The sequence below is a fragment of the Nerophis lumbriciformis genome, linkage group LG18 (genome assembly GCF_033978685.3).
Source record: "Nerophis lumbriciformis linkage group LG18, RoL_Nlum_v2.1, whole genome shotgun sequence".
Lineage (NCBI taxonomy): Eukaryota > Metazoa > Chordata > Actinopteri > Syngnathiformes > Syngnathidae > Nerophis > Nerophis lumbriciformis.
In genome coordinates, this window is record NC_084565.2 from 10,858,837 (window position 1) to 10,885,557 (window position 26,721).

The 26,721-nt window shown below is 37.6% G+C and overlaps 1 protein-coding gene across 2 annotated transcripts in view; it reads left to right on the forward strand.

Moving 5' to 3' along the window:
- igsf21a (immunoglobin superfamily, member 21a) overlaps positions 1–26,721 on the forward strand; it is a 695,152-nt gene that overhangs the window by 537,642 nt on the left and 130,789 nt on the right. The window lies entirely within an intron of this gene.

Genomic DNA, 26,721 nt, shown 5'->3' on the forward strand with positions numbered 1-26,721 from the left:
GCATTGTGAGGGTTTGCTGGGAACGTCTGGCAGAGTCTCCTGTCAGAGAGAGTTTCAATTCCCACCTCCGGAAGAACTTTGAACATGTCACGAGGGAGGTGCTGGACATTGAGTCCGAATGGACCATGTTCCGCGCCTCTATTGTCGAGGCGGCTGATTGGAGCTGTGGCCGCAAGGTAGTTGGTGCTTGTCGTGGCGGTAATCCTAGAACCCGTTGGTGGACACCGGCAGTGAGGGATGCCGTCAAGCTGAAGAAGGAGTCCTATCGGGTTCTTTTGGCTCATAGGACTTCTGAGGCAGCGGACAAGTACCGACAGGCCAAGCGGTGTGCGGCTTCAGCGGTCGCGGAGGCAAAAACTCGGACATGGGAGGAGTTCGGTGAGGCCATGGAAAACGACTTCCGGACGGCTTCGAAGCAATTCTGGACCACCATCCGCCGCCTCAGGAAGGGAAAGCAGTGCACTATCAACACCGTGTATGGCGAGGATGGTGTTCTGCTGACCTCGACTGCGGATGTTGTGGATCGGTGGAGGGAATACTTCGAAGACCTCCTCAATCCCACCAACACGTCTTCCTATGAGGAAGCAGTGCCTGGGGAGTCTGTGGTGGGCTCTCCTATTTCTGGGGCTGAGGTTGCTGAGGTAGTTAAAAAGCTCCTCGGTGGCAAGGCCCCGGGGGTAGATGAGATCCGCCCGGAGTTCCTTAAGGCTCTGGATGCTGTGGGGCTGTCTTGGTTGACAAGACTCTGCAGCATCGCGTGGACATCGGGGGCGGTACCACTGGATTGGCAGACCGGGGTGGTGGTTCCTCTCTTTAAGAAGGGGAAACGGAGGGTGTGTTCTAACTATCGTGGGATCACACTCCTCAGCCTTCCCGGTAAGGTCTATTCAGGTGTACTGGAGAGGAGGCTACGACGGATAGTCGAACCTCGGATTCAGGAGGAACAGTGTGGTTTTCGTCCTGGTCGTGGAACTGTGGACCAGCTCTATACTCTCGGCAGGGTCCTTGAGGGTGCATGGGAGTTTGCCCAACCAGTCTACATGTGTTTTGTGGACTTGGAGAAGGCATTCGACCGTGTCCCTAGGGAAGTCCTGTGGGGAGTGCTCAGAGAGTACGGGGTATCGGACTGTCTGATTGTGGCAGTCCGCTCCCTGTATGATAAGTGCCAGAGCTTGGTCCGCATTGCCGGTAGTAAGTCGGACACATTTCCAGTGAGGGTTGGACTCCGCCAAGGCTGCCCTTTGTCACCGATTCTGTTCATAACTTTTATGGACAGAATTTCTAGGCGCAGTCATGGCGTTGAGGGGATCTGGTTTGGTGGCTGCAGGATTAGGTCTCTGCTTTTTGCAGATGATGTGGTCCTGATGGCTTCATCTGGCCAGGATCTTCAGCTCTCACTGGATCGGTTCGCAGCTGAGTGTGAAGCGACTGGGATGAGAATCAGCACCTCCAAGTCCGAGTCAATGGTTCTCGCCCAGAAAAGGGTGGAGTGCCATCTCCGGGTTGGGGAGGAGATCTTGCCCCAAGTGGAGGAGTTCAAGTACCTCGGAGTTTTGTTCACAAGTGAGGGAAGAGTGGATCGTGAGATCGACAGGCGGATCGGTGCGGCGTCTTCAGTAATGCGGACGCTGTATCGATCCGTTGTGGTGAAGAAGGAGCTGAGCCGGAAGGCAAAGCTCTCAATTTACCGGTCGATCTACATTCCCATCCTCACCTATGGTCATGAGCTTTGGGTTATGACCGAAAGGACAAGATCACGGGTACAAGCGGCCGAAATGAGTTTCCTCCGCCGGGTGGCGGGGCTCTCCCTTAGAGATAGGGTGAGAAGCTCTGCCATCCGGGAGGAGCTCAAAGTAAAGCCGCTGCTCCTCCACATCGAGAGGAGCCAGATGAGGTGGTTCGGGCATCTGGTCAGGATGCCACCCGAACGCCTCCCTAGGGAGGTGTTTAGGGCACGTCCGACCGGTAGGAGGCCGCGGGGAAGACCCAGGACACGTTGGGAAGACTATGTCTCCCGGCTGGCCTGGGAACGCCTCGGGGTCCCACAGGAAGAGCTGGACGAAGTGGCTGGGGAGAGGGAAGTCTGGGCTTCCCTGCTTAGGCTGCTGCCCCCGCGACCCGACCTCGGATAAGCGGAAGAAGATGGATGGATGGATGGACGGAGCTGCCAGTTCTTTACCGTAAAAAACTGCCGTACCAGTTTTTCCATTTACATTATTACACCGTAAAAACAGCTGTAGATTTTACAGTAAAACCTGGGAACTCAGTCACCAGAATTTTACTGTAAAATATAGTGTTTTTTTTTTTTTTACAACATATTTGGGTAAATGGACAAACATTACTACTGTTTTTTTTACGGAAAAAGGAAAGTTACGTCGCCGGAATTTCACTGTAAAAATGATGGTAGTTTTTACCAAATACTAATGCAAATGGACAAACAGTAGCACTGTTTTTTAACAAGACAAAAATGTCAATTTAGTCGTCAGAATTTTACCGTACAATGTATGGTAGTTTTTTCAACGTTTTACTGTAAATGACTGTTTCTTTAATTCTGGCAACAAAGCTGCCAGTTCTTTACCGTAAGAAAAATGTGGTACCGTTTTTCCATTTACATTATTACACCGTAAAAACAGCCGTAGATTTTACAGTAAATCTGGTAATTCAGTCACCAGAATTTTACTGTAAAATATAATGTGTTTTTTTAAAGGACAAACAGTAACACTGTTTTTTATGCTAAAGAAAATGGCAGTTTAGTTGCCAAAATGTTACTGTAAGATTTATGGTAGTTTTTACAGTATGTTACTGTAAATGGACAAACAGTACCACCGTTTTTTTTTCCTGAAAAAAATTCAGTTTTTATTCACCAGAATTTTACTGTAAAATGGGTTTTTTGGGGGGGGTAAATGGACAAACATTACTACTGTTTTTTTTACGGAAAAAGGAAAATTACGTCGCCGGAATTTTACTGTAAAAAGTATGGTAGTTTTTACAAAATACAGTAACACTGTTTTTTAACGAGACAAAAATGTCAATTTAGTCAGAATTTTACTGTAAAATGTGTGGCAGTTTTTTCAACATATACCGTTTTGTTGAAAACGGTATAAATGACTTTTTCTTTAATTCTGGCAACGGAGCTGCCAGTTCTTTACCGTAAAAAAAAATGTAATACCATTTTTCCATTTACATTATCACACCGTAAAAACAGTCATAGATTTTACAGTAAATCTGGTAATTCAGTCACCAGAATTTTACTGTAAAATATAATGTTGTTTTTTTTAAATGACTAATGTTGCGTTTTGGACCAGTTGTTCCTCCCAGGGAATTCAAGTCACAAGTCGCTCCCAAGCTCTTTACGACACTTAAAGCTGAGTAGAAAAACCACCAGAGACAGAATAGGTATTTTGTAATATATTTGCAAAGCTTTGCATATACATTCAGACCAGTCCAGCATAGAACATTCTATCGCGTCCCCAAGATGGTCTGCCCCCCCCGACCAAAACCTCTCCCCTCTTAAGTCGCAGGCAGTCATGTCTCTCTAGCCAAAACAAATGCCCATTATCGCTCTTTCTAACATTCCAAAGCTTCAAGGTTAACACACAGTTTACTTGCAGACGAACAGAAAGAGAACAAATGGAAAAACACGAGCTGTTTTCAAATATGACTATGAAATAAAAGAAGTAACACTTAAATTCGGATATATGTAAATATCTGCCTCCGACACTAACAGTAACACTGTTTTTTATGCTAAAAGAAATGGCAGTTTAGTTGCCCAAATGTTACTGTAAGATTTATGGTAGTTTTTACAATATGTTACTGTAAATGGACAAACAGTACCACCGTTTTTATTCACCAAAATGTTACTGTAAAATTGGAGGTAGTTTTTACTAGGTAGTAAATGGACGCCCGAGTCCTTGGCAGAATCTGTGTTTGTTTGCACGGCGGTTTTACTTTTAATCACGTCAGATTTGTCTTTGGCTTGGCGTGACGGGAACCGAGAGCGGTCACCATCAATTATTTATTGCAGACAACTGAAGAACTCTGATTGTTGCCGCTCTTGCGAAGGTACTTCATTGTCAGCGCTTAACCATGGAGCTTTCGATTTAACACTTAAAATGATGATGATGGATTCACGAGATGATCTCTTCTCTGAGTGTAAAATGTCTGCTTGAAGCTCTTTAAAGGCCACAAAAAAGCAGAATGTGATATTAATTACTGCTGTGGGTTAAATATATTCCATTCCCGCACACATACTGTAACTATTGCTTTTCATTTAGCCAAAAAAAGTAGTATGTGAATGTTTGGATTAGGGTTTTATGATCCCGATTCTGATCAATCATCCATGAATGAGATCCGCCGATATTTTTTCTCACCCCAAATGACACAATTTGTTACTGCATTCGTTAGCAGACTAATTAGGAGTCTTTGTTTGTTTACTTACTACTAAAAGACAAGTTGTCTCGTATGTTTACTATCTTATTGTATGATAAAATGATTCTTTGATTGCAATAAGAAACATATTTCAAATTATTATAAATTTATGTTAAAATAATGTGAGTAGTATGTTTTTTTTTGTGGTCCCCTGTATTTTGAAAAGTATCGAAATGCGTTTTGGTACCGGCACCTATACATTTATTCAATTGAATATAAGTTGAAAAGGATTTGCAAATTATTGTATTTCTTTTTTTATTTACGATTTACACAACGTGACAACTTCAATGCTTTTGGGGTTTGTATATCTTAAAATCGAATGTAATTTTTTCATTGTACGATTGGTTGAATATCTTGTTTCGAAATTATAAGTCAAGCAGATATTTAAGTATTTTGACAAATAAATGTTTTCGGAATACATGATAATTTGTGATAATCGGATGCAATTAAAGTTTAAAAGGTTTAGAATAGAATAGAATAGAATATAAAGTACTTTATTGATCCCTGGGGGAAATTCAGCACCACAGTTCGCTCACAATAGATAATAAACACAAAGGTATTTTGTACATGTGAGTAATATAAATACAGTCTATTACACAACATTATTCACATGTGAATAATATAAATACAGTCTATTATACAGCATTATTCACATGTGAATAATATAAATGCAGTCTATTATACAGCATTATTCACATGTGAATAATATAAATACAGTCTATTATACAGCATTATTTACATGTGAATAATATAAATACAGTCTATTATACAGCATTATTCATATGTGAATAATATAAATACAGTCTATTACATAGCATTATTCACATGTGAATAATATAAATACAGTGTATTATACAGCATTATTCACATGTGAATAATATAGTCTATTACACAGCATTATTCACATGTGAATAATATAAATACAGTCTATTATACAGCATTATTCACATGTGAATAATATAAATACAGTCTATTATACAGCATTATTCACATGTGAATAATATAAATACAGCCTATTACATATCATTATTCACATGTGAATAATATAAATACAGTCCATTATACAGCATTATTCACATGTGAATAATATAAATACAGTCTATTACATAGCATTATTCACATGTGAATAATATAAATACAGTCTATTATACAGCATTATTCACATGTGAATAATATAAATACAGTCTATTATACAGCATTATTCACATGTGAATAATATAAATACAGGCAATTACATAGCATTATTCACATGTGAATAATATAAATACAGTTTATTATACAGCATTATTCACATATGAATAATATATATAGAGTATATTATACAGCATTATTTGCATGTGAATAATATAATACAGTCTATTATACAGCATTATTCATACAGTCTATTATACAGCATTATTCACATGTGAATAATATAAATACAGTCTAATATACAGCATTATTCACATGTGAATAATATAAATACAGTCTATTAAACAGCATTATTTACATGTGAATAATATAAATACAGTCTAATATACAGCATTATTCATACAGTCTATTATACAGCATTATTCACATGTAAATAATATAAATACAGTCTATTATACAGCATTATTCACATGTGGATAATATAAATACAGTCTATTATACAGCATTATTCACATGTGAATAATATAAATACAGTCTATTATACAGCATTATTCACATGTGAATAATATAAATACAGTGTATTATACAGCAATGTTCACATGTGAATAATATAAATACAGTCTATTATACAGCATTATTCACATGTGAATAATATAAATACAGTCTATTATACAGCATTATTCACATGTGAATAATATAAATACAGTCTATTATACAACATTATTCACATGTGAATAACATGAATACAGTCTATTATACAGCATTATTCACATGTGGATACTATTAATACAGTCTATTACATAGCATTATTCACATGTGAATAACATAAATACAGCCAATATACAGCATTATTCACATGTGGATAATATAAATACAGTCTATTATACAGCATTATTCACATGTGAATAATATAAATACAGTCTATTATACAGCATTATTCACATGTGAATAATATAAATACAGTCTATTATACAGCATTATTCACATGTGAATAATATAAATACAGTCTATTATACAGCATTATTCACATGTGAATAATGATATGTAATAGACTATTTATATTATTCACATGTGAATAATATAAATACAGTCTAATATACAGCATTATTCACATGTGAATAATATAAATACAGTCTATTACATAGCATTATTCACATGTGAATAATATAAATAGTCTATTACACAGCATTATTCACATGTGAATACTATAAATACAGTCTATTATACAGCATTATTCACATGTGAATAATATAAACACAGTCTATTATACAGCATTATTCACATGTGAATAATATAAATACAGTCTATTACATAGCATTATTCACATGTGAATAATATAAATACAGTCTATTATACAGCATTATTCACGTGAATAATAAAAATACAGTCTATTATACAGCATTATTCACATGTGAATAATATAAATACAGTCTATTATACAGCATTATTCACATGTGAATAATATAAATACAGTCTATTATACAGCATTATTCACATGTGAATAACATACATACAGTCTATTATACAGCATTATTCACATGTGAATAATATAAACACAGTCTAATATACAGCATTATTCACATGTGAATAATATTATACAGCATTATTCACATTGAATAATATAAATACAGTCTATTATACAGCATTATTCACATGTGAATAACATGAATACAGTCTATTATACAGCATTATTCACATGTGGATAATATAAATACAGTCAATTATACAATAAATACAGTCTATTACATAGCATTATTCACATGTGAATAATATAAATACAGTCTATTATACAGCATTATTCACATGTGAATAATATACAGTCTATTACATAGCATTATTCACATGTGAATAATATAAATACAGTGTATTATACAGCATTATTCACATGTGAATAATATAAATAGTCTATTACACAGCATTATTCACATGTGAATAATATAAATACAGTCTATTACATAGCATTATTCACATGTGAATAATATAAATTCAGTCTATTATACAGCATTATTCACATGTGAATAACATTAATACAGTCTATTATGCAGCATTATTCACATGTGAATAATATAAATACAGTATTATACAGCATTATTCACATGTGAATAATATAAATACAGTCTATTACATAGCATTATTCACATGTGAATAATATAAATACAGTTTATTATACAGCATTATTCACATGTGAATAATATAAATACAGTCTATTATACAGCATTATTCACATGTGAATAACATAAATACAGTCTATTATACAGCATTATTCACATGTGAATAATATAAATACAGTATTATACAGCGTTATTCACATGTGAATAATATAAATACAGTGTTTTATACAGCATTATTCACATGTGAATAATATAAATACAGTCTATTACATAGCATTATTCATATGTGAATAATATAAATACAGTCTATTATACAGCATTATTCACATGTGAATAATATAAATAGTCTATTACACAGCATTATTCACATGTGAATAATATAAATACAGTGTAATATACAGCAATATTCACATGTGAATAACATAAATACAGTCTATTATACAGCATTATTCACATGTGAATAATATAAATACAGTCTATTATACAGCATTATTCACATGTGAATAATATACAGTCTATTACATAGCATTATTCACATGTGAATAATATAAATACAGTCTATTATACAGCATTATTCACATGTGAATAATATAAATAGTCTATTACACAGCATTATTCACATGTGAATAATATAAATACAGTGTAATATACAGCAATATTCACATGTGAATAACATAAATACAGTCTATTATACAGCATTATTCACATGTGGATAATATAATTACAGTCTATTATACAACATTATTCACATGTGAATAATATAAATACATGTGAATAATATAAATAAAGTGTTTTATACAGCATTATTCACATGTGAATAACATAAATACAGTCTATTATACAGCATTATTCACATGTGAATAATATAAATACAGTCTATTATACAGCATTATTCACATGTGAATAATATAAATACAGTCTATTATACAGCATTATTCACATGTGAATAATATAAATACAGTCTATTACATAGCATTATTCACATGTGAATAATATAAATAGTCTATTACACAGCATTATTCACATTCGCAGTGTTGGAAAACCCCACATTTCAAGGTTTTCATAGGCTGTAAAAGCTTATAATATCTTATATGATATATCAGCTGGTAGAGCTAATTGCTGCAATAAACTAACCTTTGCGCCACATTCGAGTTCCACCTGTAAATGTTCCGTTTAGACGTCAGCTTCCCAGGAAACGTGTGTCGGCGCTCCACAACGTGGAATCCTCGAGCGCTCGGACAAGTTGAGGTGTGGCGGGTCGGGACAGACTTGTCAGAAAAGCTAATGGAGTGTCCTAAGGTTAATTTACAAGCATATGAATCCCATCAATACGCAATTAAGAGGTGTGGAAGCACAGAGACATGAGGGCCAGCAGCTAAATCTCACCTGCCTTCAATCAATTAATTGCCGTGACATGTCTGTTTAAGAGCGCTTGATAGATTTACACATTAAAGCCACACGCAGAAAAGCTGCCGAGTTGACCTTTCCCGTTATCTCGCTGGCCTTAAAGCGTGGCTGCGAATTAGTATTGCTGTCGTTACCCTCCACGCCTTCTCCACATATTGATTGGAATTTGGGGGAAAGGATTAAGCTTGACTGATGTGCAGGAATGCTCTTCATGGCTGTGCACAATGAGCCATAGAAACACTCATCTACCAAGTCTTTACATCTGATACACATGATTAGTGATCATTGTCAGCTTCAAACACAGATGACATCTATTAAACAGACAAGAAGCAAGGAATTAAACAGAGACAGGATTCAATGTAGCTCATGAGAAGAGACGCCTGGACTGTACTCTTGCACAGTCTTCCACCACGCTCTGACGAAATGGTTGCACGCATCCTCTTTTAATTGGACTTTCCCTGATTACATAGCAAAAGCTGTTTCTAAGGGGAGATGGGGTCGTAAAAAGCTGTTGCACTCGGTCACAAAACAGTTCAAAGAAAAGATGCCTGGAGCTTGCGTCAGGTCCTCCTTCCTCTCCGCTTTGTAGATCTCGGGTCGAGACAAGATCTTCCTGTGGATCACAATAGATCAAAGAAACCGACACCTCCATGTCGCTTCCCATCGTACACAGTGGAGTTTTACAAGCCTTTTGCTTGGTAAGATCAAAGACAGCTTAACTCATGGGAACAGAAAGTTTTGCGATAACTTACATACAATTATTCTGACAATAATAATAACGAGTAATCACTGACTAAACTTTGACCTCTTACACTAGTAGGGTTCTTGTCTTTGTGTGTGAACGTTTGAAGATGGCAGAACAGGACCTTCTCGTGGAGCTTTTGTCTTCTGATTCCTCACTGATCTGAAGTAACGGGTTTGACAAAATTAATAGCGTTTTTCTCCTGCCACTCGGGCAAATCCTATTGTTGATTTAGACCAAGGGTGTCAAACGTACGGACAGGTTTAATCCGCAAAAAGAGTTTGCGAGGTATGAAAATTAGCTGCAATTGTTCAATGAAAGAAACTGCTGTTCTAAATGTGTCCACTGGGTGTCGCAATAGCAATTCCAGTGTAACCCGCGTCACACATGACAGTGTTTAAAGATGACGTGTCAGCTGACTTTAAGCGCCCTCTGATTGGCTGCCGCTACTCCAATCAGCGCAGGCGCAAGCAATCAGCTGCTCCTGTTGTGGCTGGTGGCAGATGGCGGCAGACTACCTTTTTTTCAACGCAAATTAACCACTCAATAACAACACGGTAAATCGCAAGCGCTCGTAATTTGTTGACGGCACGATGTGCGCCGTGAACTCCATTGTAAAAATGTGTGTCTGCATTTGTTTGTTCTATTTGATTTTATGTTTAAATCTATTGTTTTCACATTGGTTACGTTTGTAGTTATGTTACCTTAATTTTGGCTATGACGTCATTTTTGTAACTGTTTTGACAATATTAAAATTGTAATATTTCCATCCATCTTCTTCCGCTTATCCGAGGTCGGGTCGGGGGGGCAGCAGCTTAAGCAGGGAAGCCCAGACTTCCCTCTCCCCAGCCACTTCGTCCAGCTCTTCCTGTGGGACCCCGAGGCGTTCCTAGGCCAGCCGGGAGACATAGTCTTCCCAACGTGTCCTGGGTCTTCCCCGTGGCCTCCTACCGGTCGGACGTGCCCTAAACACCTCCCTAGGGAGGCGTTCGGGTGGCATCCTGAACAGATGCCCGAACCACCTCATCTGGCTCCTCTCCATGTGGAGGAGCAGCGGCTTTACTTTGAGAACCCCCCGGATGGCAGAGCTTCTCACCCTATCTCTAAGGGAGAGCCCCGCCACCCGGCGGAGGAAACTCATTTGGGCCGCTTGTACCCGTGATCTTGTCCTTTCGGTCATAACCCAAAGCTCATGAGGATGGGAAAGTAGATCGACCGGTAAATTGAGAGCTTTGCCTTCCAGCTCAGCCCCTTCTTCACCACAACGGATCGATACAGCGTCCGCATTACTGAAGACGCCGCACTCTTCCCCCACTCGTGAACAAGACTCCAAGGTACTTGAACTCCTCCACTTGGGGCAAGATCTCCTCCCCAACCCGGAGATGGCACTCCACCCTTTTCCGGGCAAGAACCATGGACTCGGACTTTAATTTTAGTAAAAATTTTAAAAAAAATTTAAATTTAATTTTTTTTTTAAATTTTTTTAAAAAATTTAAATTTTTTAAAAAAAATTTAAATTTTTTTAATATTTTTAACTTTTTTTTTAAATATTTTTAACTTTTTTAACTTTTTTTTAATTTTTTTAAACTTTTTAAAAAAAAATTTACCCTAACCCTAACCCTAACCCTAATCTTAACCCTAACCCTAACCCTAACCCTAATCTTAACCCTAACCCTAACCCTAACCCTAAAAAAATGTTAATTGTTAAAATTGTTTAAAAAAATTAAAAACATTTAAAATTGTTTTAAATTGTTTTAAAAAATTTTAAAAAAGTTTAAAAAAATTTACAAATTAAAAAAAAATAAAAAATAAAAATTAATAAAAACATTTAAAAACATTTTTAAAAAATTAAAAAAATTTGAGTCATTTTTTACCTTGAAAAAAAAATTTTACCTTGAAAATTTTTTTGTACCTTGATAATCATTTTTTACCTTGAAAAAAAAATTGTACCTTGAAAAAAAAATTGTACCTTGAAAATGTTTTTGTACCTTGAAAATCATTTTTTACCTTGAAAAAAAAATTTTACCTTGAAAATTTTTTTTTACCTTGAAAATAATTTTTTACCTTGAAAATCATGTCTTAACTTAAAACATTTTATTTTATTTTATTTTATTTTTTTTAAGTTTTTTTAAAGTTTTTTTTAAGTTTTTTAAAAGTTTTTTAAAAGTTTCTTAAAAGTTTTTTTAAAGTTTTTTTAAAGTTTTTTTTAAAGTTTTTTTAAAGTTTTTTTAAAGTTTTTTTAAAGTTTTTTTTAAGTTTTTTTTTAAAAAAATTTAAGTTTTTTTAAAGTTTTTTTAAAGTTTTTTTTAAGTATTTTTTAATTTTTGTAAAAATTTTAAATTTTTGTAAAAATTTAAAAAAATGTTTTAAATTTTAAAAAAAAAATAAAAGTTTTAAAATTTTTTTTACATTTTTTAAATTTTTTTTAATATTTTTACCATTTTAACTCGCTTCACACTCGGCTGAGAACCGATCCAGTGAGAGCCGGAGTCCAACCCTCACTGGAAACGTGTCCGACTTACTGCCGGCAATCCGGACCAAGCTCTGACACTGATCATACAGGGAGCGGACTGCCACAATCAGACAGTCCGATACCCCGTACTCTCTGAGCACTCCCCACAGGACTTCCCGAGGGACACGGTCGAATGCCTTCTCCAAGTCCACAAATCACATGTAGACTGGTTGGGCAAACTCCCATGCACCCTCAAGGACCCTGCCGAGAGTATAGAGCTGGTCCACAGTTCCATGACCAGGACGAAAACCACACTGTTCCTCCTGAATCCGAGGTTCGACTATGCACGATGTGCTCCGTGAACTCCATTGTAAAAATGTCTGTCTGCATTTGTTTGTTCTATTTGATTTTATGTTTAAATCTAGCGCGTTCACATTGGTTACGTTTGTAGTTATGTTACCTTAATTTTGGCTATGGCGTCATTTTGGTAATTGTTTTGACAATATTTGAATGGTGATAAATGGATGTGTTGTGGCAGTTACGGATGTCACCAGTGCGGCGGATTAAGGAAACGCTCAGACACGTTTTAGTGGTGAACTTCCAACATGAGAGTGCTAAACAGGAAGTGTTAATCAAGTTTAATGGCTTTGTAGAAACACTGAGACATTGTGTTCTTCATGCTGTTTTCCACAGAGTTTTGCCAAGAGGATTACCTGTACTGTGCACATTTTCAGAATGTACTTCTTTGGCCAAAGTGAGACAAAGAAAACAATCTGAAGTTGTCTTTATTTTGAAGTTATCATGCCATGATTTTGCGTCATTTGCACTGTACTTCAGTTGCGGAGGTCATAAAAACCACATCAGCAGGTTAATGTGATTGTTTTTCTAGACCAGGGGTCGGCAACCCGCGGCTCTTTAGCGCCGCCCTAGTGGCTCCCTGGAGATTTTTCAAAGATGTATGAAAAATGGAAAAAGATGAGGGGAAAAAAAATATTTTTTGTTTTAATATGGTTTCTGTAGGAGGACAAACATGACACAAACCTCCCTAATTGTTATAAATCCCACTGTTTTTTTATTTATTTATTTTTTTTAATTAAATCAACATAGAAAAAAAACACACGATACACTTTCAACTAGTGCATCAACCCAAAAAAAAAACCCTCCCTCCCCCATTCACACCCACACACCCCCACTCACACAAAAGGGGTTGCTTCTTTCTGCCATCAATACTCTGGTTCCCACAACATGGACAACACTTCTGCAAGGGACATAACACAGTCCCTGAAGCACACTTGATTGTTTGTGCTGCTGGTCCACTAACATTTTCATTTAATTACTTTTTCTTTTTTCTTTTTTCTCCCTTATGTAATTATTTTTATATTGTTTACTTTCCTTTTTATCCAAGAAAATATATATTTATCTTATCTATAAAAAAAAATTAAAAAAAATAAATAAATAAAAATAAATAAAAAAAGGAAAGAAAGTACCTTATCTTCACCAGACCTGGTTGTAAATGAAATTAGCTTCGTTTAAAGGTTTTTTGTTTTGTTTTTTTTAAACCAGGTCCAGTCCAGATAATGTCCAAGTCGGGTCCAGCAACACACACCTTCATTCATGTACACTGAGAAAAAAAACAAAAACAGAAAATTTTGGAACACAACAGATTGCATATAATCTATAAACAAAATTACATTTTCAAAACAAAAACAAAAAATGTATGTACAGTCCAGCTTATGTTCTTATGTAAATGCCACTGTTTATATTAAACATGCTTCACTGATTCGAGTATTTGGCGAGCGCTGTTTTGTCCTACTAATTTTGGCGGTCCTTGAACTCACCCTAGTTTGTTTACATGTATAACTTTCTCCGACTTTCTAGGACGTGTTTTATGCCACTTCTTTTGTCCACCAAATTTTTAATGTTGTGCATGAATGCACAAAGGTGAGTTTTGTTGAAGTTATTGACTTGTGTGGAGTGCTAATCAGACATATTTGGTCACTGCATGACTGCAAGCTAATCGATGCTAACATGCTATTTAGGCTAGCTATATGTACATATTGCATCATAATGCCTCATTTGTAGCTATATTTGAGCTCATTTAGTTTCCTTTAAGTCCTCTTAATTAAAAAAGAGTAAAAAGAGTAAATTAAAACAAATTTCTAGGTATAATGATTGATGTTAAATTGAACTGGAAATCTCACGTAAAAAATATACAACATAATGTTACGCCTTCGTGGCATTGTGATGCCGGAGGTCGTCTTTTCAAGATGCAGAGGGATGTCAGGAAGCGGCTTGCAGGTGAGAATAAATGATTTATTCTGAATGCAGAACAAAATGCTGCGCGGTGCACCACGGCACGGAAAACAAGAGGGTAGCAAAGATGCTAATATCAAAATGTAAACTATGAGCGAAACTAGGAGCGTAACTTGTTGCGTAGGAGCAAACAAAACCAACAGACCGAATGAGGCCAGCGCGTAAACTAAATAGCCCTCTGATTAGTGCCCGGGCAACAGGTGCGCGTCCGGGACACTAACCAGAGGCAGGTGACTCTAATCTGCCGTCATGGCAACAGAAACAAACTCAAGAGGTGCTGAAAAACACAAGTGACTTGAAAACAAAAACAAAAATATGATCCGGGCAGCGGATCATAACACATAAAGTAGCAAGAAACACGTCAATAATGAATAAAGCAAAACATGTTCTAGACAAAAAAATCACTTCATATTCTCTACTGCTCACTAGTGTTACCATATCTGAGTTATTGTGCAGAAATATGGGGAAATAATTACAAAAGTACACTTCATTCATTAACGGTGTTACAAAAAAGATCAGTTAGAATAATACATCATGTTGGATATGGAGAACACACAAATCCTTTATTTATTGAATCAAAGATTCTGAAATTCTACGACATAGTGAATTTGCAAACAGCTAAAATTATACACAAAGCAAACTATAACCTGCTACCCAAGAATATACAACAATTCTTCTCAAAAAAAGAGGAGAAATATAATCTTAGGGAGAAATGTAATTTAAAACATTTGTATGCACGTACAACACTTAAGACCTTCAGTATATCAGTATGTGGAATTAAATTATGGAATGGATTAAGCAAAGCAATCAAACAATGTACTAATATGATCCACTTCAAGAAACTCTTCAAACTTAAAGTGTTTACAAAGTACAAAGAAGAAGAACCATGATAAACATTCAGAATTTATTTAACTCATCCATTCTTTCATTATTTCACTCACAAAATAATCTTACTTATCTCAACATATGAAATGTAACTTACTTCACCAATTATCATTTATTTACTTATTTTATTGTGATTACTTATGGAGTATATTGTGAATAAATTGAGAACAGGAAGTGAACAAAAGTTTTAGCAACTGTTATGTAAAAGAAAAGGGGTAGGTTTAAATAAGCTCTGCTTCTTCCTATTCCTTTTCGAACATGTTGAAAAGAGAAACTGGAGATTGTGATGTATCATGTTGTATACTTGCATGATCCAAATAAACTCAAACTCAAAACTCAAAACTCAAAACTAATTCAATTTATATCTCATGACTAGTGATGGGTTGATGAGGCGTCATGAAGCGTTTCGACACATTGCAAAACCGTATTGATACTGTGTCGATACTGTGTCACTAAATACTGACATCTGCTGGACATTAAAAATCCCTACAGGCAACCTATGGACCGACTCAACTGACACTGATTTTATGACCTAGTACAGTGGTTCTCAAATGGGGGTAAGCGTACCCCTGGGGGTACTTGAAGGTATGCCAAGGGGTACGTGAGATTTTTTTTAAATAGCAACAATTCAAAAATCCTTTATAAATATATTTATTGAATAATACTTCAACAAAATATGAATGTAAGTTCATAAACTCAGTGAAGCACAAGCTCAGGTTTGTCACTAAAATGTATGTCAAAAAGAAGTGTGAAAAGAAATGCAACAATGCAATATTCAGTGTTGACAGCTAGATTTTTTGTGGACATGTTCCATAAATATTGATGTTAAAGATTTTTTTTTTTGTGAATAAATGTTTAGAATTAAGTTCATGAATCCAGATGGATCTCTATTACAATCCCCCAAAGAGGGCACTTTAAGTTGATGATTACTTCTATGTGTAGAAATCTGTATTTATAATTGAATCACTTGTTTATTTTTCAACAAGTTTTTAGTTATTTTTATATCTTTTTTTCCAAATAGTTCAAGAAAGACCACTACAAATGAGCAATATTTTGTACTGTTATACAATTTAATAAATCAGAAACTGATGACATAGTAGGAAATACAGAGTGAAACAAGATGGCGGAGTAGAGCACGTCAAAAACTGAAGCTCCCCTGTGCATGCTCTAAAAAACTCTAAGCTACTTGGATTTCTGCCATAATTTTTTCATTTACGAACAACACTTTCCTTATTCGTTGCACACCCGTTACAAAAGTTTAATGAAAAGGGCAACAATGGAGTCGGGATCGTCCTCGTCTCAAACACCTGTCGTCACTGAGGCCTATCTTGAGACTTTACTCAGGAAATTTTTCAATGAGGCTGAGGATAGATCCCAAAAGCGATTCCAGCGATTGTAGGATCAACTTGGTACAATTCAAGATACTTTATCCAAGCACGCTGCCGATATAGAATCTGTCCGCAATGAAGTGTCTTCTATTGAAACACGTGTCCAGAGCAATGAGGGCGCTATGCTCAATTTCACCAGCATGCTCACGAAGATTGAGAAAAAAATGATAGATCTCGAGGACAGAAGCAGGAGGGATAACATTAGAATCATCAACATCAAAGAAGGCGAAGAAGGAAATAACGCGCTGTCTTACCTGTCCGCCAACATCCCCAAGTGGTTCCCTGCCTTGGCTGCAAATCCTCCGGAGCTCATGCGGGCCCATCGCATTGGGCCCCCGCGACAATCTCCCCGTCCCAGGGCGATGATTGTTAAGTGTCTGAGGTACACGGATAGGGACCGCATCCTGAAGGAGGCTAGGAAAGTTCCTCTTCAGCTCTCCGGTAACTCCGTTCGCTTTGCCCCGGACTACAGTGACGTGACGGCCAAGCTGAGACGACCCTGCTACTCCACTATGTACAGCGCTCGGAAAGCTGGTTTTGAAGCCTTTCTCATTTATCCAGCAACTATCAAACTCTCCAAAGGCTCCCAACAACACTTTTTTTGACAATCCAGCAGAGGCTGAAAAGTTCATCTCCGCAGCCTCGTAAACTCCACTGAACTTGGGGGTACTCACACAGAGACATGGACATACGACACTTGGTAAGACTATTTTTGTTTGATTTTTCTTCAATGAGACTTTTTCATCGCAGTGCTTCTGAGCAGGAGACAGGCATGGATCTGTTTACTTCCTGGGTTGTTGACGCGTCATGTTGCCACGTAACTGTTTTTTCTTTTTTCTGTTTTTCACTAAACCACAATATTATTTTGTACACAGAAGATATATAAGAGTTTTATTTTTATTTGTTTCTATTTGATATCCGAACCTAACTATGCAAATGGTGTGATGGATGGGAATTATTTAGGAAACTATTTTTGCATTTTGAAGTTGTTCCATATTAAATATGTGATACTTTCCACACCTCATGCATGTATGATATGCATGTGTATATATATGTATATATGTGTATGTGTGTGCATATTTTTGTTACCGTATTTTCCGCACTATAAGGCGCACCTAAAAACCACAAATTTTCTCAAAAGCTGACAGTGCGCCTTATAACCCGGTGCGCTTTATATATGGATACATATTAAGATTCATTTTCATAAAGCTTAGGTCTCGCAACTACGGTAAACAGCCGCCATCTTTTTTCCCCGTAGAAGAAGCGCGCGGTGCATGCTGGGATATGTGACGTTTCATTTCCATTTGTGTGTTTATGTAAAGACCCCAAAATGGCTCCTATTAAGTGTGTTGTCTGTCTAATTATAAATAATGCAGACGAGGCGTGTTAACTGAGTTCTCAACGTTTACTTACAGCGTGCTCATAACCACATTCTAACTCCCAGCATACAACAACGCTTCTCAGGGCTACCGCGCATGCTCGTAACTATCGTTGCATGCTGGGTAGTGTAGTTGTTATATTTGCTAGCTCATAACAGCACATTGAGAGACACGCTTACGCGCTTAATTCAATACTCGCCGTCATTCCGGGTGGATTGACAAAAGACCTCCAGCCGCTAGATATTGGTGTCAACAGGGCATTCGAAGCTAGACTGCTAACTGCGTGGGAACAATGGATGACAGAAGGCGAACACACCTTCACTAAGACGAGGAGGCAGCGCCAGACGACGCCAACATCTGCCAGTGGATCGTAAATTTGCCCAACTTTTCACTTCGGACACCGAAGACGAAGGATTTACGAATGAAGAATAACTTCAGAAAGTGAGCGCTATGTTTATTTTGTGTGTTGTGACATTAACGTTCGAGCAACATTATGTTGCTATTGCTCTGCACTATTTTGAATTTTACTATGTTTGTGATTGCACATTTGCGTACATTTTGGGAGTGAACAGAGTTGTTAGAACGCTGGTTTTTAATATATTATTAAAGTTTGACTGACCTATCTGACTGTTTTTTTGACATTCCCTTTAGCGCAGCGTAGGCGCGGCTTATAGTCCGGGGCGGCTTATTGGTGGACAAAGTTATGAAATATGCCATTCATTGAAGGTGCGGCTAATAATCCGGTGCGCCTTATAGTGCGGAAAATACGGTAATATTACTTTTTTAGTTTTTTACTTTTGCAATTGGATATTTAGTAGCTCTTGGGGGGAGCTTTTTGTTTTGTTTTGTTTTTTTGTTTTCCATGTTTATTTTATTGCCTGCAGTGTACGAGTGTATGTTTGTGTGTGTGTGGATGAGAGATTGTTTATGTGTTTGCTTGAATGGTCCAGTTGTGTGCATGTTTGTGTTGTGTGTCTGTGGCCCACAGTCCTTGACCATATGCCCTCTTCTCTTGTTCATGTTTCATGAGCAGAGGAATGATTTATCTGACCATGATCACACACCCTCTTCTTCCTTTCATGTTTCTGAAATAACACTATATGGATAGTTCTGATAGTGAATTCTCCTCTGAAATAGAGGAGAATGAAGATTTGATAAACTCCCACAATTTGGAATCGATCAGTTTCTCAGACCACATCAACTACAAATCACAAAGATTTATGAGCGAAATGGATCCAGATAGAAATGCTCCTCAAAACACCAACAATGATTGTTTATATTATACTGACGTCACATTTGATAAAACATTTATGCAAGATAAAAACATATCTCTAGTACATTTTAATAGCAGGAGTCTATACTCTCATTTTGATGATATCCAGGACTATTTGAATCAGTTCAAATCTCCATTTAATATTATAGGTATTTCAGAGACATGGATGAATGAGAATACAAGTAATGAGTTTGAATTAAATGGGTATGAAATGTTTTGCACCAACCGTAAAAATAAGAGAGGAGGAGGTGTGGCTCTGTATGTGGACAAAAATATCAGCTGTAGTATTGTAACTGATATGTGTTTAACTGTTGAGGAACTCTTCGAATGCGTCACTGTGCAATTATCATTTTCAAATAGGAAACACATTATTGTAAGCTGCATTTATAGAACACCAGGATCCGACTTAAAAATATTTAATGAATGGATGGAAAAATTATTTAAGAGAAACAAAAAATATATAGTATGTGGTGACTTTAATATCAACCTTTTGAATCCTAATAAACACAAACACACAGCAAAATTTATTGACACCATGTTCTCCATGGGCTTATTCCCACTGATCACACAACCCACTAGAATCACAACACACAGCACGACACTTATTGACAACATATTTTGTAACATTGTAGATCAGACTGTAACTGGAGGCTTGTTAGTGAGTGACGTCAGTGATCATTTACCCGTGTTCATGGTGTACAATATTAACTGCAAAACATCCAAACCTGTAAATAGTGAATATTATCGTAGAGACACAACAGAAAGATCATTAACAGCACTAAAGAATGATCTACTGCTAACGATGGATTCTGATGCGTCATCTATGTTGCTGCTTCTTGATCTTAGCGCTGCTTTCGATACCGTCGATCATAACATTTTATTAGAGCGTATCAAAACACGTATTGGTATGTCAGACTTAGCCTTGTTGTGGTTTAACTCTTATCTTACTGACAGGATGCAGTGCGTCTCCCATAACAATGTGACCTCGGACTATGTTAAGGTAACGTGCGGAGTCCCCCAAGGTTCGGTTCTTGGCCCTGCACTCTTTAGTATTTACATGCTGCCGCTAGGCGACATCATACGCAAATACGGTGTTAGCTTTCATTGCTATGCTGATGACACCCAACTCTACATGCCCCTAAAGCTGACCAACACGCCGGATTGTAGTCAGCTGGAGGCGTGTCTTAATGAAATTAAACAATGGATGTTCGCTAACTTCTTGCAACTCAACACTAAGAAAACGGAAATGCTGATTATCGGTCCTGCTAAACACCGACATTTATTTGATAATACCACCTTAACATTTGACAACCAAACAATTACACAAAGCGACTCAGTAAAGAATCTGGGTATTATCTTCGACCCAACTCTCTCCTTTGAGTCACACATTAAGAGTGTTACTAAAACGGCCTTCTTTCATCTCCGTAATATCGCTAAAATTCGTTCCATTTTGTCCACTAGCGACGCTGAGATCATTATTCATGCGTTCGTTACGTCTCGTCTCGATTACTGTAACGTATTATTTTCGGGTCTCCCTATGTCTAGCATTAAAAGACTACAATTGGTACAAAATGCGGCTGCTAGACTTTTGACAAGAACAAGAAAGTTTGATCATATTACGCCTATACTGGCTCACCTGCACTGGCTTCCTGTGCACTTAAGATGCGACTTTAAGGTTTTACTACTTACGTATAAAATACTACACGGTCTAGCTCCAGCCTATCTTGCCGATTGTATTGTACCATATGTCCCGGCAAGAAATCTGCGTTCAAAGAACTCCGGCTTATTAGTGATTCCCAGAGCCCAAAAAAAGTCTGCGGGCTGTAGAGCGTTTTCTATTCGGGCTCCAGCACTATGGAATGCCCTCCCGGTAACAGTTAGAGATGCTACCTCAGTAGAAACATTTAAGTCCCATCTCAAAACTCATTTGTATACTCTAGCCTTTGAATAGCCCCCCTTTTTTAGACCAGTTGATCTGCCGTTTCTTTTCTTTTCTCCTCTGCTCCCCCCTATCCCTTGTGGAAGGGGAGACACACAGATCCGGTGGCCATGGATGGGGTGCTGGCTGTCCGGGGTCGGGACCCGGGGTGGACCGCTCGCCTGTATATCGGTTGGGAACATCTCTGCGCTGCTGACCCGTCTCCGCTCGGGATGGTTTCCTGCTGACCCCACTGTGGACTGGACTCTTACTGTTATGCTGGATCCACTATGGACTGGACTCTCACAATATTATGTTAGACCCACTCGACATCCATTGCATTCGGTCTCCCTAGAGGGGGGGGGGTTACCCACATATGCGGTCCTCTCCAAGGTTTCTCATAGTCATTCACATCGACGTCCCACTGGGGTGAGTTTTTCCTTGCCCTTATGTGGGCTATACCGAGGATGTCGTTGTGGCTTGTGCAGCCCTTTGAGACACTATATAAATAAACATTGATTGATTGATTGATGATTTAGCAAAACACAACTGGGATTCTGTTTTTCAAACGTCAGATATAAATGCAGCTTATAATTTATTTAATGACATTTTTTTCTCACTTTATGATACACACTGCCCCATCAAAAAATGCACCATAACTAACTCCACAAAAACTCCATGGATAACTAAAGGGCTTGCGAACGCTTGCAAAAAGAAAAAATATTTATATAGGACTTTTTTTAGGCATCAAACCATAGAAACAGAACAAAAGTACAAAACATATAAAGATAAATTAACCAGCATATTAAGAGCAAGCAGAAAAGAATACACCACCAAACTATTAATCCAAAAGAAAAGTGATATAAAGGGAATTTGGAAGGTATTAAATACAATTATTGGGCATGGTTCAAACAGTCCTTGTTATCCAGAGTTTTTTGTTGAGAACGACCAAATCATAAGTGACAAGAAGATGATTGCTGACGGCTTCAATATGTTTTTTGTTAAAGTTGGGCCTGAGCTGGCAAAAAAAATCCCAATTAATGATGTACAGCCTATGGAACTTATTGGAAAAAATCCTTACTCGATGTTCCTTACTCCGACTGTCGAAAAGGAAGTTTTAGAGATTATTCAGAAAAGCAAGAACAAAACATCACGTGACATTTATGACCTCGACATGAGGACGGTCCGGAATGTAACGGAAGAAATCATCAAACCATTCACATACATCTGCAATTTATCTTTTCAACTTGGACAATTTCCTTCACAAATGAAACTCTCAAAAGTCATCCCCATCTTCAAATCTGGAGACAAACACCACTTCACAAATTACCGGCCCGTCTCCCTTCTGCCACAGTTGTCAAAAATTTTGGAAAAATTATTTGATAATAGACTTCGTGGCTTCATTGAAAAACACACATTATTATCTGATTGTCAATATGGGTTCCGACAAAATAGGTCAACTTCATTAGCTTTAAGTGATCTAATAGAGAACATTACTAATGGTATCGAAAAAAACAAATTTGTTTTAGGAATTTTTATTGACCTGCAAAAGGCTTTCGATACCATTGACCACCAGATTTTGGTAAACAAACTGGAAAACTATGGCATAAGGGGAGTGGCAGGGAAATGGCTGAAGAGCTACTTGAATGAGAGACAGCAGATTGTTCAGATCGACCAACATCAATCTACACTCATGAACATAACCTGTGGAGTCCCCCAGGGGTCGATACTGGGACCCACACTATTTATAATGTACATCAATGAAATATGTAAAGTATCAACACTGCTGAAGTTCATCCTCTTTGCTGACGACACAACCATTACATGTGCAGGTGACGACGTTAAGCAACTTCTGGCCTCTGTAACTGAGGAGATGATCAAGTTAAAAACTTGGTTTAATACCAACAAATTGTCTCTCAATTTAAAGAAGACCAAAATCATGCTCTTTAGCAATCGCAAAAGTGAAATACCCATCAGGATTGTTATTGATGATACACCAATAGAATATGTTCAACAAAATTCATTCTTAGGAGTGGTAATAGATGAAAATATATCATGGAAGCCTCATATAAATTACCTGAGGACAAAAGTTGCTAAATGTGTTGGAATGATGAGGAGATCATGTCATTTATTGAACACCAATGCTCTGCTTTTATTGTATCATTCATTTATTATGTCATATCTAAACTATTGTGTTGAAGTCTGGGGAAATTGTTATAAATCCCATCTACAGCCTTTAGTCACTCTGCAGAAAAAGGCCATTAGGATTGTGTCCAATGTTCACTACTTACATCATTCAAATCCACTATTCATGGAGTTAAAGCAACTTAAACTGCACGATGTGATCAATTTTAAAACTGCTCAAATTATGTTTAGGGCATCCGAAAACTCTCTACCATCCAATATACAAAACCTATTCCAGGATAGAGATGCTCACCATGGTTACAGTCTAAGAGGAAACAACAAATTATATTTGCCTAAATTTAGAACAACTTTAAAATCAATGTGCATTTCAGTGCGTGGAGTCAGTCTGTGGAACAACTTAGGGGACGAGTTAAAAACCTGTTCTAACATGATTACATTTAAAAGACTGTTTAAAAAAGAAGTACTGAAGAAGTACGAGGAGGAAAGAGAGTGATGCCCTCAGCACAGAGCGATGGGAGAGAGGTGTATGGTCAGAGAGTGTTTGGGCCTGTGTGTGAATGTGTGTGTGTGTGTGTGTGTGTGTGTGTGTGTGTGTGTGTGTGTGTGTGTGTGTGTGTGTGTGTGTGTGTGTGTTTTGTCTCGTCTTGTCTTGTTTTATAGTAACAGTGGTACTATTGTATTGTTAGTGTACAGGAGCTTTTCTTGTTTTTGTTTGTATAGTATTGTTCTTGTATTATATTGTTTATGTTAAATGTGGAATGAGTGAGAGGGGTTGGGATATTATAAGCATCTGCTTCATCCAACCCCTTTTCAAGCCTTGCATAAATGTCCCTGCCAAAATGTTTAAAAAAAAAAAAAAGTGTGTGTTGTTGTACTGTGCAGGTTTGAAATAAATAATTCAATCAATCAGTGCTGTATTTTTTTTTTCAACCAAAAATGCTTTGCTCTGATTAGGGGGTACTTGAATTAAAAAAAATTCACAGGGGGTACATTGCTGAAAAAAGGTTGAGAACCACTGACCTAGTATATACAATAATATAAACCAAGTCATTGTATTTCATTTAGGGTTATTTCATAACTTCATTTAAATAAAAATATATTTTTTGTCTTTTTTAGATACAGTCAATAAATAATGTGAACATGTATCATAACATGGAAATCTAAGAGAACGTGTTGTGAATGAGGATGCTTGTGGACCTGGAAATTATTATTATTTTATTTTTTTTACACATTTTTATTTAAAAAAAAAACAGTTTTTCCAACGTATTCAATTTTAGACGCTTTCTCTTCTTAGTTATTATTTCTCCGGCTGTAGAAAAGACCCGCTCACAGGGCACAGAGGAGGCGTCAGTGCGACACAGTTCGCGTATCGGTCACGTGACCAAAACAGCTCATGATCGGTCACGTGACTTTCTAAAAGTGGTACGCGCACCGACACAGGGTTTCGCTCTATGAGCTCGACGCATGCGCCGATGCATCGGTGTTGCCGGACCCATCACTACTCATGACACACTATCTGTATGTAATATAGCTTTTAATTTTTTTGCAGCTCCAGACAGATTTGTTTTTGTATTTTTGGTCCAATATGGCTCTTTCAACATTTTGGGTTGCTGACCCCTGTTCTAGACGTTTCTTTTGTAGCTCACGCACTTGGTAAGCACAAAACACCCCGTGAAGAAGTGAATAGAGGTGCTTATTGTACGTGGTTCTCACTCATCCAGGTCATTGTGGTCTTCAATGGTCCTGGTATGTCGACACTCAAGCAGCCCTCCACACAAGCACTGATAGAGAAAGTTTGGCTTTAACAAAGCTTGGCATCGCATTCTCGGTGTGGAAGAATGCTTTTTGTTTATACCCACAACTCTGGGAGCGTGTGTGCAGTGAGAAGGTGCGCTTGATACTGGATTGTGTATGAAATAATCACATTCTCTTTGCCAGGGACTCCGACGCCGAATGTTGAAAAGCAGATTTTCTTGGGAAGGCCTCGGGGAGATTTCCATTCATTACCTGCTCCTCCTTGTTCGCGTTTTTTTTTTTTTTTTTTTTACCCCAACCTTTTCTTCTTCTCTCCGGGGAGAGGCTGAGACTGAAGGCCTGGTGTTATGATATGTATGAGATTTTCTACCTGATCGGCCTCATCTGACTCACATGAGCCGTGGGGAGTGTGGACATTCGGTCCTCGCCTCGCAAAACGTAAACACGGACTTACAAACCCCGTTTCCGTATAAGTTGGGAAATTGAGTTAGATGTCAATATAAACGGAATACAATGATTTGCAAATCCTTTTCAACCCATATTCAATTGAATGCACTACAAAGACAACATATTTGATGTTCAAACTCATAAACTTTTTTTTTTTTTTTTGCAAATAATAATTAACTTAGAATTTCATGGCTGCAACACGTGCCAAAGTAGTTGGGAAAGGGCATGTTCACCACTGTGTTACATCACCTTTTCTTTTAACAACACTCAATAAACGATTGGTAACTGAGGAAACTAATTGTTGAAGCTTTGAAAGTGGAATTCTTTCCCATTCTTGTTTTATGTAGAGCTTCAGTCGTTCAACAGTCCGGGGTCTCCGCTGTCGTATTTTACGCTTCATAATGCGCCACACATTTTCGATGGGAGACAGGTCTGGACTGCAGACGGGCCAGGAAAGTACCCGCACTCTTTTTTTACGAAGCCACGTTGATGTAACACGTGCTGAATGTGGCTTGGCATTGTCTTGCTGAAATAAGCAGGCGCGTCCATGAAAAGGACAGCGCTTAGATGGCAGCATATGTTGTTCCAAAACCTGTATGTACCTTTCAGCATTAATGGTGCCTTCACAGATGTGTAAGTTACCCATGTCTTGGGCACTAATACACCCCCATACCATCACGCATGCTGGCTTTTGAACTTTGTGTCGATAACAGTCGCTTCCCCTTTGGTCCGGATGACACGATGTCGAATATTTCCAAAAACAATTAGAAATGTGGACTTGTCAGACCACAGAACACTTTTCCACTTTGCATGAGTCCGTCTTAGATGATTTCGGGCCCAGAAAAGCCGGCGGCGTTTCTGGATGTTGTTGATAAATGGCTTTCGCTTTGCATAGTAGAGCTTTAACTTGCACTTACAGATGTAGCAACCAACTGTATTTAGTGACA